Source organism: Rhinolophus sinicus, linkage group LG09 (assembly GCF_036562045.2).
Source record: "Rhinolophus sinicus isolate RSC01 linkage group LG09, ASM3656204v1, whole genome shotgun sequence".
Taxonomy (NCBI): Eukaryota; Metazoa; Chordata; class Mammalia; order Chiroptera; family Rhinolophidae; genus Rhinolophus; species Rhinolophus sinicus.
This window is the reverse complement of record NC_133758.1, coordinates 36,458,145-36,476,560: the sequence shown is the minus strand read 5'-3', so window position 1 is coordinate 36,476,560 and position 18,416 is coordinate 36,458,145. Positions and strand designations below refer to the sequence as shown.

General features: G+C 37.6%; 1 protein-coding gene across 1 annotated transcript in view; it reads right to left on the bottom strand.

Annotated features, from left to right (window-relative positions):
- The window catches only part of CDH2 (cadherin 2), a 207,117-nt gene that overhangs the window by 106,575 nt on the left and 82,126 nt on the right, over positions 1-18,416 (bottom strand). The gene's annotated exons all lie outside the window — the stretch shown is intronic.

Sequence of the window (18,416 nt, the reverse complement as noted above, 5' to 3'; positions counted from 1 at the left end):
TACTGTGTGCTTTCAAGCACCCAGGTATTTGCACATTGAATCTTTCTGCCTGAAATACACCTCGCCAGCTGAAAAGCTCCTACTGATCTTTCAAGACCCTAGGAAAACATTTCCACACATCAAAAGCTTTCTATGCCTTTCCCCCCAGAAGTGTAATCCTGGTCTTTTACGCATCCAAAGCACACCACTCACTATTCCATCATGAGCCTGCTCTTTTCACACTGGGGGGAAATCATCAAATCTGTGATAACTTTGAACGGGACGTTTCCTCTGGACACTAATAACATCATTCCTCCACACATGAATCAGAGGAGAACACGCTTTGAACGGTAATTATTTGCCTACCTGCTTTAGTAATGGACTTTCAGTCCCTTAAGCCTACAGGAATGTTTCTTCTTCATCTTTGCATCTGGCAACTTAGTAAGTGCTCAACAAATATTTGCTAAACAAATAATTAAAATAGTCTAACATTTGGCTATCTAAATGGTCTGACTCCTTCCCGTGCTTAGCTTAATTTCTCAAAATACAACTGCAGTAGAAAAGCAATTTTCCTCCTCCTCATCATCATCCATACATGCTTGCACTATTTTCTATCCCCACCCTAGATTACAAAAACCCTTGCTCTTTAACTATTCTTTCTATTCCTTTCTTTAACTTCTCCATTAATTCTTAAAATATGGCAACATATCCAGAAAAACATTTTACAACAGAGGCACAGCAGAAGGTTTACATTTCTAATCTTGTATAAGTCTGAGTCCTCTTCGTATACAATCAAAATATATATTCAGCTATATTTGGGTCTCTCCAATTATTTGTGAGTCTATGTAGCTGTGCACTAGTCAGCTTTTTTCATAGCTGTAAGTTTTATAATCCCAATGAATGTCTTTTTTTTATCCTTTGTAGGATCAATTTACTTTAAAGGAAAAAAAGAAAGAAAGAAAAGAAAGAATGATGTTCTGGTCGATAATTCAAAGTGGTAAAGATTCCCAATTCCAGTCCTGCTATCAAGTCAGAGGCAAGGTGACATGTCCTTGAGAAAGGCAGAGCTCTGTCAAGCCGGACACTACCCTGAAACCACTGACCTGCATAACGATATAGTCGGTAGGCTTTTTAAAAAGTAATTTTTCCCCCAGAGAAAATGTGTCATATGATCATAGAGATTTAACTGATTTTTAAAAACGGGCCCATTATTTTATAAGTAATAAAAAGCAAAATTTTAGCAAAGGGAAACGTGAGATCAGAAAACTATCTTCCTCTATCTCACATATAAACTGAAATTCTCTAGAATGACATCACTCACAGTCGGATTCAGGGACCCTGAGGAGCTTCCAGTGACTAATGACAGAGTCCTCAGGAAGAGAATGCAGGGCTGAGAGTCAAAAGAGAAAGAGGAATATTCTGGTAATTAATTTACCAGAAGGTGAAGGAAAGACAAGACCCTGAAGGCAAAGCATAAACCAAAAAGACACTTGCTCTAAGGCCAAAGAGAAATTAAGCAATGGCTATCAAAGGTCATTATCTAAAACCTAACACAAGCCCAGAGGCCTCTCAGGGATATTCTGAAAACCACCAAGAACACCTGAATACAGAAATATCTGTTTTCATTTCTTATTTAATAAGGTCACTTCAAATATTCCCTATTCCTATTCAAAAACACTAAAGTCTACAGAAATTATGTTAAACAGAAGTTTACAATTCTAATTGGTTTACAGATCTAATTTCTACTATAAAGATGCCCCACTTTCTTAATTTTGGAGTTGTTAGGAGATATCTCAAAACATTTAATAATTAGGTCTTCCAGAAATTAAGGTAGCACAAGACAACAGAGAAAAAGGAAATCCTTTCTTAAAAATCTGAAACCTTTCATTATCAAAAATGTTGAAAAAAATTGTAATACATTTTGACAGTTTAAAGTTATTTTGTTCATCTAATACTTACAGCTTATTCATGAAATCATGTTCATGCTAAAACTAAGACCAACCTAATTTAAGAGTTATACAGTAAATTGGGAAAGATGCAATTCTCCTTCATTTAATCAGCTATTGCTGAGCACCTAGGATATTCCACACCTTATAATAATACAAGTAAAAATATTTAACAATACTCAAAAGGGTCATCCTTCACACCTAAATCACATTTCCGGTAATGCACAGATTTCCTATAAGCTTAGCACCTCCTAACTCCTGGAAAGCAACAGCTGTGCCTACCAAGGTATCTTGTGTTCAAACATTCTTTTCACCTAAAATGATTTCTTATCCCCAAAGCAAGTAAGCAGCCCACTGAGCAGCTTTGTGATTCAGGGTAAATGACTACGCACTGAGCCTTGAGCTCCTCATTGGGAAAAGGCTGCTGTGAAGCTTACCCAGAGGCTTAACCATACGTGAAGGAACTGGCATGACTTCTCATCCACCACAGGCATCACTTACACGAAGCCGCCTCATTCTCTAATAGATCCAGCCCAAGATGCTATTTGTCCATCTAGGTCAGAATCACCTCTCCTCTCCTGGATTCCTTGAATTCGAACAATTTAGCATTTACTTGTTTTTCACGATTTAGTTATGTTAGTAATTCTCCCAGGTATATTTTAGATCTTTAGGACAGGTCCCATCTTATACCCTGAAGCACTGTGTAGAATACTGGTCAAAATAAATATTCATTGATTAATTTATTGTGGAAGCCCGGAGTGGAGCCATTGAAAATATTTTTTTAAAGCAAATAACTTATACTTAGATATTAATGTTTAGAAAATTGTAAGGAATCCTTCACATATGCTCTGTATTTAAAGATTTTTACAAACTGGCTGCAACATTTTATCTGATGATGTTTTGCAAATTCCAATATTATAAATCTTTACATTCTTAGATCATCCTACACAAGTAATTTTTCTCCATTATATGAGTAAAATACACCATTAATTATATTATTTCACCTGCCATGTGTAACGGTGCTTCTTGGGGAAAATACCATCTGGCTTCAGGATTGTTCATAAGACTTTCCTGAATAATGATTACACTGCTTTTATAAAATTAATTATTTTCTACGCTACACACATTAGAACATGTTGGCATGCTTAGACTGGTTACCTGAGTGGCTGTCGAACCTCACATATAATTTAACATTAGGTAATGAAATATATGTGAATAACGTTTGCCAAAGGCAAAACATTTTACAACAGGGTATTTCATTTGATTAAAATACATAACATAGGCAGGTAAGAAAGCGTTTAGCATTTTTTCATTGTCATCTCTCGAATTGCACTCTTTTCCATATCAACTTCTCAGAAAATATAATCAAGTCCAAGATTAAGTTTATAGCCTAGTAAAAATCTTGCTGTGAACTACTGACAAGCTTACTACAACCCAATGGAAAATCCATGTATTTTCCATTTACAAGGATCACAGCCACCTGGAGGTTTTTAAAACATTAAAATGGCAACCAATACTTACAGGCACGGTTACATTTCTCCTCTGGAGACTTGAATGGCATAAGTCAATGTTGACTAGCCAAAATGGATCAAATTCCTATTAAGTATTTTTGTCACACCAAAGATTTTATAATCGGCACCCCATCTAGAAATTAATTTAGATTTGTCCTACAAATTGCTCAAAGATTCACAAAGCAATTCTGAACATCTCATTAATCCTATTTTATATTAGATGATAAAATGGTGGCTTACACATATTGTTTTATGGCCACACAGCTGTTCCTTAAATGGCTGTTTTCTTAATTGTACTTAAGCTTTAGTTTCTTGAATCTAATGAAAATACTCTTTAAAAAATTATTTAGGCACAAAGAAAAAGAACAGGAAAAATACTATCAATACTCATAGATAAGCGTGACCCTCTTGTCTAGCTTAAGGGAGAGTGTCTCATCAGCACTCGTGGAAGGTTGGACTGCACAAATCCAAGGTTCTTTCCCATTCTGGTCTCTGACCACAGGAATAGGGTTTTTGTTGTTTTTCTTCACAGTGAACTAAACTAAAGGGGTCTAAAAATACTTTGTGAGCAGCCTAAAAGCACCTAACAATTTATGTCAACAGAGCAGAAAAGAATGCTGATATTAAATTTCCTGCCTATGGACTTCCTAGGGGAGAAGGCCTGGTAATACTTGTTTGTTGTTGTTGATCTGTTTGCAGAGTCATTCCCGCAATTAGCTCCCGGAGACAGAGATCGTATAATTAAGTAACTAAAGATGATATCCCCCAAGAAACTCATTTTCAGCATCAGGCAAGACCAAGATTACTGCAGTACCTTGCCTAAATTTCATATTTTATTGTCCCTGTCCACCTCTGCTGGGGAGCTAATGAATAGACAAATAGCCAAAAGTCACAGGATACACAGAAGATTAAGAATTTGAAATGGAAAAGCTTGGATCCAACAGAAACCTGGATAATCTATGGTTTGATCATAAATACTGCTGTATCAGGAAAAAAAGCTGGGCTACACTGACCTAAGTAGAAAACAGCAAGAAAAAAAAATTGTTTTAAAAATCTTTCAAATACAACTTAAAGGATCATGAATTATTAAGAGCTGGAAAAGACCTTAAAGATCATTTTATGGCTGAGGAAACTAAGACACCACAGGTAAGTGCCATGCCCAAGGTCACAAGATTGGTTACACAAGACTGGTTAGTTGCTGAACAAGGACTAGAACGCAGATTTTCCTTATGTTCAGGCGAGGATTTACTCACTAACTCCCCACACCTTGATTTCAGCATGCTCTCTCATTTTTAAAAGGTACGACACATGTTCAAGCTGACTGAAAATATACATACACACACTGTAGTCAAATGAATTAAACCATGTTTTTCTTTGAGGCAAATGGAAACAGATACCAAGTCGGAGATGGCAATCACTGTCCTAAGTTCAGTAGTTGGGGAACACACTAGGTGGGCTCTGTGATCAACTCATCATATTCACATTTTTACGTGGGGGTGGGAAGGGTTAGTTCTCTATCTGCCTTGCAGAGTTCAACAGAGAGCAATTTTGCAGAGCTTAGAGAGCTGTCTCTAGCTTGGTTCACACCTAATCTGAAGCCTGTCCTGGGTAGCTAGTAAGCAAATCAGCCATGAAGATTTTTGTCTGACAAATTCAAATTACCAAATGTCAACAGTACATGACTTAGTGCTAGCAGCCAGCAGAATTGAATCCTATTTATTTATTTCTCTGTCTACCTATTAGCCTCTGAACTGCTACAAATATCACTCAAATGCACTGCCTATCATCTGTCTACCTGAAAGCTAACAAGCAATACTGAAGACAAAAGTCGATCCTTTACGCAGAATTCTAAGGACATCAATTGGGCAAGTTCTGCAAAAAAAGTTACTGAGCTCAAACACAACAGGGAAGGGGTTTTTTGTTTCATTTTTTCTTTCTTTCTTCTCTGTCTCTCTGTCTCTCTGTCTCTCTGTCTCTCTCTCTCTCTCTCTCTCTCTTCCAAGAAGACTCAAAGGGACAAAATAATTTTAGTAAGGATCCCCAACATCTCAAGAGTTGCTTTTTGTGCCTTCATCCGTTGTCAAGCATCTGAGAAATGGCCAGAGAATGTCTCTGTTTACCCAGTTTCTCCAAGCCACATAAAAAAGAAAGCAAGATTCAATACTTTCACTGAGAAGCACTGAGACAGTGCAACACACACACACACACACACACACACACACACACACACACCCATCATAGTCAACAAACTTAAGCCCCAGGCCACACTTACTAGCTTACTGGCCAGCTAAACAATTGTTTGTTCCATTTTGGCCTCATCTTCATTAACCCAGCAAAACCTCAACACTGGGATCAATACAGCAAACCACTCACCATCGTTCATTCAAATGCAGGAAGTTGAGAGTTTCTGGACAAAATGTTACAGCTATGCATCTCCTCCAATGCATGCCTGAGTCCTAACTGGGTAACCAGCAGGAATGATTTTTTTTGTCATCCTTGTTACACCACTTTCTTCCATTTCCTCAGAGATCACACTGAACCCTTACTAGGCTCTGGTCCAACCTACAGGTGACTTCATCTCCCTAGACCCCATCTCTTTTGGGAAGATGGAGGTCATCAGCCATGGTCAAAGTTCAATTCCCCCTCGTCTATCTAGAAACCTACGGACATACACATCCATTCCTAACTCCGGGACTCCAGGTGGAAGTCCTCTTCCTGTTTTTGGCCAGCCGTCCAATCATAATTGTGTCTTTGACTCTGACTTCACCTAGAGGAATAGGTGGACCACCCCGCTGCCTTTTTTCAACTTCTATCTTTTTATTTTCCTGTCCACAGGCCATAAACTTGTTCAAAAATGGCCTTTTTCTTCCCAGGCCTTACTTAATATACTTCTCGGCTCTACTTGGCAGCAGCCCCTACACACACATCACTCACACATATTGACAGACACAGGTACCCCACAATTCAAACACACCAAGAAAAGACAGTTCCTTACCTGGCAACCACAACACTGCATTCTACTTTTCCCACCTGCTTCTCTGAACAGTCTTGATTTTCCATCTCAGGCTCCTAAATTTCCACCTGCCCCTTAAATCTTAATTCTGAGGACATCATTCCCATGTCATGGCTCTTCTCACTCATCTTGTATGATTTCATCCACTACCACATGGTATCAACAAACACCCTACTGGTACTGGTGGCTTCTAGATCTGGATCTATTAGCCCAGACATAATCAACTCTTCAGAAGACCATGTTCAATGATCTGTTTGGCACTGACTGCTGTTACGTTTGTCAGGATCTCAAAGTTACACTTCTAAGGGGACTTTCTTCTAAATCTGGTCCTATATTCTTATCCCTCTGCTCAGCACTGGAGTCATACTGATGTAGGAATATTTCCGTGAGTGTGCCGGGATTGTGTCTTGTGAAACCAAAGAATGGAAGGATGGACCAAGGAGAGGCAAGGAGTTGTAAAAGAGGATAGTTTATTAAAAGTAAGAATTTGCAGCTCTCGGGACGAGAGGGGGTCTCCGACTGGGGTGCCCAACATGAGGCAAAGGCTCTTGTTTTTACACCTTCCCTTGCCTGTTTGGAGAAGGGAGCGGGCGCCTTCTAATGTAATTTGTCCATCAGGCTTGCTTGTTTTGTCCGGCCAAAAGGGATTTATGATGTGCCTTATTAACCTCAAGGCGCATTCTTGTATCTTCCCATGCTTGTTTGGAGAAGGGAACTATTCCAGAACCTGGAGTTTCAGGATATGGCTGCCTTTTGCTTATTCTGCCAGGGACCTTCCTGTCTACCTAACAATATACTAACTAACCTGTCTCAGAACTAATCCTTGAATTCCTAGCGCGTAACACTGTTTGGGACTTGGGACTTAATACGTACGTAATGTGCTGAATGAATAAACTGATTAAATACTTCTAGTACTATAATTTCCTATGAAATTAGTATTTGGATCATGTGAAGTAACAACGTGGTAGCAAATGCCATAGGACACAGGTTATAAACTCTTACTGCACTCATCTTCTCAAAAGGGGAATAAAAATGTGGAAGTGTGTTCACCACTGCATTATGAACTTGTTTTAGAAACTAATGACACTTAGTAACCAGAATATAGGACCTTTGAGACTATGCTAATGAAACCAGAGGCCAAACGAGTCTGGGACTCATGCTGCCTGAGCCGCTCAGCTAATAGACCGACACAGAAGTTGGATCCTAGAATAAGTGTTTATTATCAGCGCACAGGAGGTCTGAGAAGGCAGCGGGTTAACACCTCCAAAACCTGCCTTAACATTCTCAGACCAGCCTGGGATATTTAAGGGAAAATCCGGACAGTCCTCCAGAGGCCACGTGATGGTTCCTCCCTCTGGTGAGGTGGTTCTCCAACGTGGTCATCAACCCAGGAGCAGTGAGAGCTGCTAGGCCATAGAGATTGGGAGCAGTAAGCATGGGGTATTGTGAGCAGTAAGCAAGCATGAGTTTCAGGGTAATTATCTAAAGCAGGGAATTGGGATGGGGGATATTCCAAATTCAGGAACTACTGGGACAGGGGAAATTCCAAGTTCAAATCGCAGGGAGGGGGTTGATCAATTGTTAAGCTCCAGGGCAGGGGAAGGTGAGGCCAGGGACATTGCAAGACCTTTTTTGTGGGGGTCCCAACAGGCCCTGTTTCACTAATTTCTGCCCAACACAAGGGAGACGTTCAGCTTTCTAGCCGACAGTAACTATAAGACTAAATTTACCCTGGAATAACCTGGTTTGCAATTGAGAAGTTGATGCAATTAAGATAATGTGTTTATACATTTCTAAAGAAGGGATTAATGGGGTTACTATTTTTTTAGCCTAGTGAAGTAGATTTTTCAGTTCCAAAATTACCCTACAGTCATTTCCAACATCAGAATTCTGTGATTCTTCAGTTATTGTTATGCTTAAACAATTTCTCTGCTTCTGTTTAATTCCTTAAGTCTCCTGGTCAAACTTTGCTCATTTCCTTTATTTACTAAGCTTTTATTGTTTTGAAGTAAGAGTTCCATTTACTTATCATTCATCCACTTTTGAGGCCTTTCGTCTCCCACTGAGAATGAACTGTGTACACAACAAAAAAATCTTCAGACTGTGATCAGGAATAGAAAAGAAGAGCAAATTTCTTGGGTGAGACTCACATCCTGTCAAAATCAGGACCCTCTGAGCTCTGTGGAGACATTGACCATGATTCTCACTAGTATATGAATCCCGACAATTACAAATGTATGTTTTTGCTTTTTGCTCATACACAAGCCACACTAGGGGCTTGCCTCCAGTTGAATAGCTCCTTGTATTCAGTCTCTTTCCCAGCCCATGCTCTCATCTCATTAGAATTTTTGTATCCTCTGGTCTTGCAGAGTTCCCTTCACCTTCATTTGTGTCAGACAAAAGATGGTAATTTACGTCTAATTAACGGAACTGAGTCATAATGAGTTCTTTTCTCTTAGACAGCATTTGAATGTCCAAAATAACCAGTGAGATTGGGCTTTTTAGTCTCCCTCCAGCTTAAGGTTTTATAACACAATGCTCTTATTGAGGCCTCCTACTTTGCATACAGTCAGAGGGCTGGAGGTTATCCACATTGTGAAATTCTTTGGCTAGTTATGCCCAGAGTGGTTTAATGGCATACAGGCAGATTTCATATTTTCTGCTAAGCAGCTCTGTTGAAACAGTCAAGCTTACGACTGCATCCTTTTTATGTCTCTTCCTTATACTTTGAAATGATATCTTTTGCCAGTTGATGAATTTGATAACATTCTTTATGAGATCAATTTCCTTGTAAAAGAAACAAGACAGGACAAAAGACAAGTTTGATGCAAAGCACACAGAGGGCTGTGCATCTGTACGAAGAGAAGCATGGTAAATCATAACACCCGTTGTCTCCTCGCCATGGGAAGGACAAAGACGGAATGATGTAAACACAACAAGCCTGCCTGAAGAAAGCAATAGCACATATTTTAACAGAATCAGTACTGAGTTAAAATACTAAAAGCGCCTTCTCACTTTCTCACATGCCAGAGTATTTTAAAATGCCCTCTATACATGCCGGCACGCCAACACAAACAAACCACGAAGTCTGAGCATCACTGGCATCATGCCCTCCTACAATGACACCATTTCGACACATTGGGTTTTTACTCCTGGGACTCTCTTCATCCAATCTTTTTATTACACCGGGTTAAAAAGAAAAAAAATAATAATCCTTCTCGCTACACCTCAAATACCTCAATACCCAAATCCATATTCCTTTGATATAACATTGTCATACTTTTAAAAGTGTGGCAAGACCACTCTACTGTCATCAACTGCTGAAATACATATTCTCCTCTTCTCCAATCTTAAAAACAAAAAACAAAAAATAATGCTGACCAAACTTTCATCATGGGAGCCCTGGGACATTGAAATTATAGCTGTGTTACACAGAAGGGCAGGCAAATCTGGGCTGCAAATACTCAAGATTTTTATTGTTTCTTTCCTCATCTTTTTCTCCCCCTCAGAGAGGGTAGAATGTAAATTTTACAAACACAAGTTCCTCAATAGATATACTTTATCTGTCAAAATGGAAAGATGACTCTCTGGCGAAAATATTAAACCAGACTGTAAGTCAGAGAAACTTAAATACTACTTTGATTAATTAGGTTTAATGGACAAGAAGCAACTATTTATAATGCTAAATTGACAACAATGGGTTAAAGAAATAAGAGACTGTTTCACATCAGATTAAAGTATAATTTTTTATTTTTTATTTTTGGACGGGAGGGAGATAGACTGGTACTCAAAAAAAAATGAACTACATTTTTTAGTACATAAATAAAAATCACTAGAAGCACTTTTTAAGCAACTGTCCTTGCACAATGAGACTGAAAATCTAGTGTCAGAAATAAGATATACATAAGAAGCCCCGCACATGCAAAGGCATTTGAAAGTTAATTTATAAATCTGACACTTGAACCACAATTTTTTCCAAACTAAATTGAAAATGATGAGAACATCTCCTAGCTAGCTCAGCGAATCCTCTCTAACCCAGAGCATAGTGAATTAATAGCACAAGTAACCTCACAACACTGTCTTCCATCTCACAGACTTGAAGGAACCAGGACACTGGACACTGAGTGATGCAGGAAGAAATGTTCTGGAGGTAGGGCTGTCCTACAGGTGAGCTGGGTATCTCCCAAAGTAGGCAGATAGGGGACTACGGTTTCCAGCACCAACAGCTCGTCCAGTGGTAGGGAAGGGCTCCCCAGAGGTCGGTGGGGACTGTTCCATGGCAGCTGCCTTCTCAGCAAGTTGAGTGTTTCTAAACTGGGGGCTGTCTGTACTTACCAAAAGATAACAATGATACAAAGCAGTGGAAGTGAAAAGGGAGTGGAAGCAGATACTGTGTACAGTGAGAGAAAGCACTGGTTTTAGGCTGGGTGTCAGGTAAAGACTACAGCGCAAATTGAAAGGGAAACTAAAGCTGACTTAAAAAATAGTAATAATACATATATTATTATACTTAAGTATAATTCACACAATAACTACTCTAAAAGAGCTTTGTAAACAAATAAAAACCTACATACCTCTGACTTAGTATTATTCATTTGTTCCTTCTCATAACTAAACATACATAGAATAGAAAAGAGAAAGGAACATGGCAGCAGATCTGAAGTATGTTTCCTTAACTTGCCATTCAAAATTACACTGCAGAAGACTGCTTTATAATAAAGAACAGCTAGAAACAAACTGCATAGAAGCCTAAATGTGAAACAAACTTCTTTCACTCTAAGCCAGGGAGGACACCGTGAACTGATAAAGTTCTGGAAAAAAAGATTTTAGGACCTCAAATAAAGGAGTCAGAAACACAATGAAAGCCCTTCCAGGTATTAACTACCACAGAAAAATCAAACAATAATATTTAGTCACAATTTAGAAAATATAACCAATTGCGTACATTTCTTTACATTATAATTATAAAATCTTCACATTTTAATTATTATTATAGTCAGTAGGATTTCGTAGGTGTAGAAATTTTTAAATGATTATTGTGTCTCTCTCTACACAGGAGTATCTAGTTTTTCACAATCTCTTTTTTCTAAAACGTTGCATATAAACTGGTTAAATCTATAGAGTCATACTTTAAATGTCCTCAAATTATTTAAGTAGTTTAAAAAAACTTCAACTGAAATTTTGTTCAAATCCAATAATCTTTTCTAAAGGAAATGGTTATATCTAATTTATCAATTTCCTATTTGTTATACTGTACTTAACAAGTTTTTTTCCCTAAAGAAAGATTGGAGGAAGTAAATAGCTACAAATAGGGTTTGCCCGTGCTCGTGAATTCTTTTCGCTTTCCCGTTTCCGAATCCCGAGAAAAGTTGGTCGGGAAATTGGGAAAATCGGCTCCTTGAACCCAGGTGGGTCGGTAGTATCAGCCATCACTTTGTGGAAACGATTCATCGTGGAGAACAGAAGACAGTTTATATCTTGGGATTCAGGAACAGGACAGGAAAAAAAATTCCTGAGAACGAGCAGGAATTCCCGCCCGGAAACCCCAGACGCAAATATGATCAGTACTCACTCTTACCAGGACTTATTCCAAAAGAGACATTCAGAGACAAATATTTATTAGGCACAGACTACCTGAAGGTATATGAAAGGTGCCAGGAACACAGTTGGAAACAAGACAGAGCTGACTCCCCTCCTGATGGAGTTCTCCACAGGTCACATCCATATTTGGCAGACAGCAAATCTTCAGTACCCACTGTAACCTGTCCTTTCATAAACTCTCTGATTGTATCATTTTAGTAAATCTTTGAGGTTTCAGGGATGAAAAACTAAAGTGTAGTTAGCACACTTCAAAAAATTACTGAATGCCATAACTGTAAGGGTCTTTAATATCAATTAGTCTGTCTTTTCCCTTCCTTTTTAAATAGAAGTACCAATTTTTAATTTACAAACAAAATAAAACTACACAAAAACAGAACTCCCTCTCACATATTAGTAATTATTCTTTTTAGCATGAGTTGACTAATATACTGCGTAATGCAAGAGCTACTATGAATTCAGTTTGCTTTTAAATACAGACATATTACACTAATCTCAGTAACAACTAAACTAATTTGAAGAACAGTGGCAAATGTGTGGTATTAACTGACTTACAGATTTATGTACTGGGCAATCATTCTGAGGCCCCTGAAAGGAAAGAACCAAAAACCTCATCCACCTCTGTCATGTCCCTCATCATTGACCCAATCAAGGCCAGAAATGACCAAATCATCTTCCCAAGGTCATAACATTGGCTGGCAATACAGTTGAACTGATAACACTGAAGTCTACTGGCTTCCACTCAGGTAGCATCTACACACATCTGCTTCGGTGCTCCCCATAACCTTTCTCCCAAAGAATTTACCTACAAAATTCAAAAGTAAATTTCTACACTATTTAGAGCAGGGGTGTCCAAACTGTGGCCCACAGGCCAACTGCGGCCCGCAATCCATTTTTTATTGGCCCACAGCAAATTCCAAAAATATATTTAGTTTACTTAAATAAATCAGGTGAGGCAATACGTAATTCACCTCGAGTGAGTGGCCCGGCTCTTTGTGTATTTTACCGCATATGGCCCTTGGTGAAAACCGTTGATAAAAGTTTGGACACCCTGATTTAGAGTATCTTCTGCATTTTAGCTAACTCTTGGAAATGGTTATAAATGCTTTTCTCTTCCCAACTTTAAGGTAGATAAGAATTTAATGAAAGCTAAAATATAACTTCAAGGCAAAAGACAAATTTTCTTTTATTGTACTGTACAACGTTATATCTGTCATGGCCTAAAAATACCCAGAAGCCAGTTTAATATTTCTAACGCAACATGGAACTTTCTGGTTTGGGGGAGGAAAAAAAAAAAAAAAAGCCCTTTTATTCCTTTTCACTCTGCTAACAACTAGAACACTGAGGTAATAGAGATTACACCTTAAATTTCTATATTTAACAGTGATAGAATCACAAGAGGGCTGAAAAACATAATACCTAATATGTTAGCTCTTTGGGCAGATTACATTGATTTTACATTTAATTGTAAAGGCTAATGTTCCCATTTTCCAGTACAAAGATGTAAAAATGAAAGAACCTAGATATACTCTGATATGAACCCAAAAGAAGAAATAAACTTAAGAGTACTGGTGTCTGTAATACCTTTGTGATTTCAGAGTTTTGTTTTTGTTTTTCTTTGTTTTGTTTTCCTACTAGAAACTGACATTAGGGATCATAAACCAAAATAAGAGCAAAGGTGATAAAATTGTACTTCTTCTTTCCCTCCTTCTCCTCATTGCTCTTAAATTACTTTGAGAAATAGAAAGAAAATTAAAAACACCCTGACACTTACATGCCTTTCATTTACTCTGTAACTAACTGGTCTAAGTCTTTGGTTCAGTTAGCCAGTAGACTTTGTCCTTCAGTCTGTCTGGCAAATATTTCACAATTCTTCAGTCTGTTTTTGTAAAGTGTTAGAAAATAAACTCATTAATTTATCTTACCATCAAAGAAGATAAAACGATATTTTGATGGGAATGAAGCAATTAATCCTAATAAATATCTCAAATTATTTTTCGAAGTATAGGTTTCCTGAACCTTCACAGAAAAATACACTTTAAAGAAAACCTACTGATCATCTATTTGAAGAAGCTACTATTGGAAAATAATTGACAAAATATTGATGGTTTTACAGCACCTTCAATGGGATTATGAAAAAGAAACAGTAATAAAAACTTTGTTTCCAAAGAAAAATGATAGATTTATATATTTTCATTTGACTAACTGGGCAATTTTAATCACTCTTTAAACAAAGCCCCTGTATTAGTTTGCTCAGGGCTGCCACATAACATAGTACCACAGACGAGGTGACTTAACCAACAGAAATTTATTTTCTGACATTTCTGGAGACTGGAAGTTTGAGATCAAGGTGTTGGCAGGGTTGATTTCTCTTGGGCTTGTAAATGGCCATGTCTCCTCCCCGTTTCCTCACATGGTCTTCCCTCTGGTTATGTCTGTGTCCTCCTTATAAGGCTTTACTGAGGTCATGTTGGATTAGGACCCACCCTAATGATCACATTTGACTTAATTACCTCTATAAAGAACCCCATCTCCAAACACAGTCATTTTTTGAGGTACTGTGGGTTAGGATTTCAACATATAAATTTTGAGGGGATAAATGCAGCCCATAACATCCCCACTAACCAAAAATTAACACTTCATTTCCAAGTGGCTCTACAATATCTAATGTTCTCAGACAACACTGTTTCCTTACCTTCAAGGCCCAGGAAAGAAGACTGTGGGAAAATCAAATTATTGACCATGATGCCAAACCAACAATACTTAGTGCTAGTTGTGGTCTAATTTTATCTTTTTTACTAAGGATTACTTTTGAATGTAAATTTGAACTTATTATAAAATAAAAAAAAAATAAGTTAGTCAGAGGAATGGCTGGGACACATAAATATTGGTTGTCAACATTTGGAAGCTCAATGTAATTAAAATGCACTCGAATCAATTATCAAAATTCCTTCAAAGGCCCTATTTCAAGAAATAGGAATAAAGATTAATCAGAAGAGAAAAAAACAACTAAAAAAAGAGAAAATGAAATTGTAAAAGCTTCGCAAAAAACAAGCAGTTGAAAATTCTAATACTTTATTTAGAAACCGTGTCTTTGAAGAAACCACAGCAAGACAAAAATCCACATTCAGGAGTAATATCAAACCACATTTTAGCAGGGGTTGACTGACATACGGCATAAAGAAAGCACTACTTTGAATTGAGCATCTTTTTAGATCCATGCATGTTACACTAATATAAAAATTATTTCTAATTAATTCTATAAAATGAAATTACAGGAGAAAGAGAGAATCATAGAAATCTTCACATCTATCCCCCTCATTTTAACAATGAAGGATGAGGTCCATTAAAAAATTTTTTTCTTGGCAACTAAGTGGAATCAGTCAGTATTCAAACGTAGGCCCTATATCTAAGCCGTCTCCTTACATCTAAGTTATATGCTGTTTCCAAAGACAACCAATGAATTTGGATATTTGTCATATTACTGAGCAAATTACAAATGTAGATTAACAGTGAACTGTCACTTCTGTCACTCTGAATTGTTCAAAAAGATAGTAACAAAAGAGTTGCTTGCCATTTCATAAATTACCATAATCTAGCAGTACTTCAACGTTTGAAGCAAAGATTCTCCTCATCTTTTTGTTCGAGAACACCTTTGTGGGGCGGCCGGATGGCTCAGCTGGTTACAGCGTGAGCTCTCAACAACAAAGTTGCCAGTTCAATTCCTGCATGGGATGGTGGGCTGTGCTCCCTGCAGCTACCGATTGAAAACAGCGACTGGACTTGGAGCTCAACTGCACCCTCCACAACTACGTAGACTGAAGAACAACAACTTGGAGCAGATGGGCCCTGGAGAAGCACACTGTACACCAATAAAAAAAGTAGAAAAAAAAGAACACCTTTGTGAATACAGTTGATGATGCTATAAAACTCCTCCAGGAAAAAAAAAAAAAAAGTACATACAAAATTTGGCATTTCAGGGAAATCAACTACTCCACTAAAAAGTACTCAGGAAATAAAACTTCTGACTCAGATTAAAAATAAAGCCCAAGTTAGAAGCAAATGCTAAATACAGTTTCTTGCTCTTCGGCATTCATCTTAATTGGAAGAGTTTCCATGTAATAAAGTAATAAGATAGGAGTTCTAATTTTTCAGAATTCAGTGACTAGATAACAGAGTTTCAAAGGCTTCTTTCTGCCCTTTACACCGTTCTAATCCCATATGGAGGTCACTATGTTAGCTTTGTCTGGGGTGATTAAGATAAATAAGTCTTTATCTTTTTAAGTTTAAGCAAAAGTAAAAAAAGAATGAAAGAAAGAAAAGAAAACATTGCATTGTTCTCAAAAACAATAAAACAATTAACTGAAAAGGTCAGATAAAACATTGTGAAAAACACTATTACTGCCAGCCAGTTGCATGATTAATACAATTTCCCAATTTCCTTGACATATTCTTCTACTTCATTACTTCACAATTAGAAATTATACTGAAAAACTAAAACTCAAAATCCAGTAGTAATTTGTACATGTCTTTGTCAAAAGAGGGCCATAACTGAACTCCAAAATAAATTTCAGTCTTACATTTTAAAAAGCAAAGAACATACAAACATAAGAAACATCACAGTTCTGAGATCCATGAAGCATTTTTGGGGGTATGTGCAGGATGAAGAGAAACTGGACAGTCTGAGCACAGGCTGCCCTCAAGGCCAACTGTGCACATTCTCACAGCCCATGTATAAATATAAATTATGTTTGCATCTGATTAAAAACTCTTAGGCTCAACTGTGCGAAGAGATGCATAAAGTTTTTCACCATATTTATGAAGAAATATATCTTTTCTATATATTTGAAATGTTTTCTTCTCAAGAAACAAAAACCTCAGCTAGCCTGGGGAAAGTCACAACTGCTTTGAGGTTCAGTGACCTCAACTGTAAAAAGGAGTTCCAGATAGATAATTTCTAAGGTCTCTGCCAGCTCTCAACACATTTCTGACTTAAAGCTTTTAACAAATGAGGGTGGGGCTTTACAGTTAGCACACCAATTTAATTAAAAATCTATCAAGTTTGGGAAAACAACCTTTAGAAAGTTTTTAACACGTTATTACATATTTTACTTTCTAATAACACGTGATCATTGCTGCTTTAATAAGGTGTCTCAACTCATATATATTAGTGCTTAAAGACCATTCTAAGCTCTAAAATCAGACTTCACACTGTCAATTACCTAGGGACCTAGGATCTTCCCTCCAGTAAATGATCTGGCCAGACTTCAAGGACTAGGGCTTTTTCATTTTATGTACTCCATGTCCAATAAAGCTTAGGACAGCACTCAGACATCCAATAAATGCTTGGTGAATGAATAAACAAACTTAGGAGTGATTGCACTGCTATTTGTTAAGCATGAGGAATTAAAAAAAAATTAAAAACCCACAACAATCTGACTATGGGCTTCCACTTCTTAGGAAGCATCCAGAGGAGGGAACAGAGGCAAGTAAAAAAATTTACAATGTACTGTGATTACGCTCCACAATGGAGTGTAATAACAACACAGAAGAGGTTTGAATGAATTGGTATGAAGCACGGAGCTTATAACTGTGAATCACTGGGTACATTCCAACTTCAGAAAATAAACTATTTGGGAATTATACATGTTTTACTAGCCCTGTTTCTTTCACAGGTCATTATGAAGGTGGTTCAGACATGTTTTTATAAGGATGACAGTGTATTTTTCAAGATTTAACAATCTAGTTTATTTTTCTTTTTTATTCTTTTATTTCCTCCTCCCCCCAACCTGGTTCATAACTGCAATTTCCTGAGGCTACATGCATACCTTGTTAATCTGCTTAACTGGCAAAACGCTGACTTGAAAGAAACTGAGCCAGCCCTCAACGATCCGGACACCAGCAACCAGGCTGAAATTCTGGACTGCGCTTTTCTGTCAGAGGACTTATGAATCACCCCGAAGACTGGGTTCGAGATAACCATCATGGAACAAACAGGACCCCAAGATCCCGTTTGAGTCGCATGACCAACTTCCCCCTTTCTTTTGTTCTGCTGCTTCTTGTGTATCTGTAAAGCCTCCTGACCATTCTGGGAATGGGGCAGGTATGCCATCTTCCCGGAATGCCATCATTTTTAATAAACTTACTTTTCTTTCCACCAACCCTTGTCTCGCCATCATTGGCTCACAAGTGGCAAGCAGTTGAAACTGAGTTCGGTAACATTTTTATCCCTTAAAGTGTCTTGATCCCAGTGAGAATCATTACCATGAGATGCTATTCTTTCTATACTACTAGGTCTTTAAAGGTACATATTACAGATTTAAAATTTTACATACATAAAAACATATTTACTTTGGAATAACTCCATAA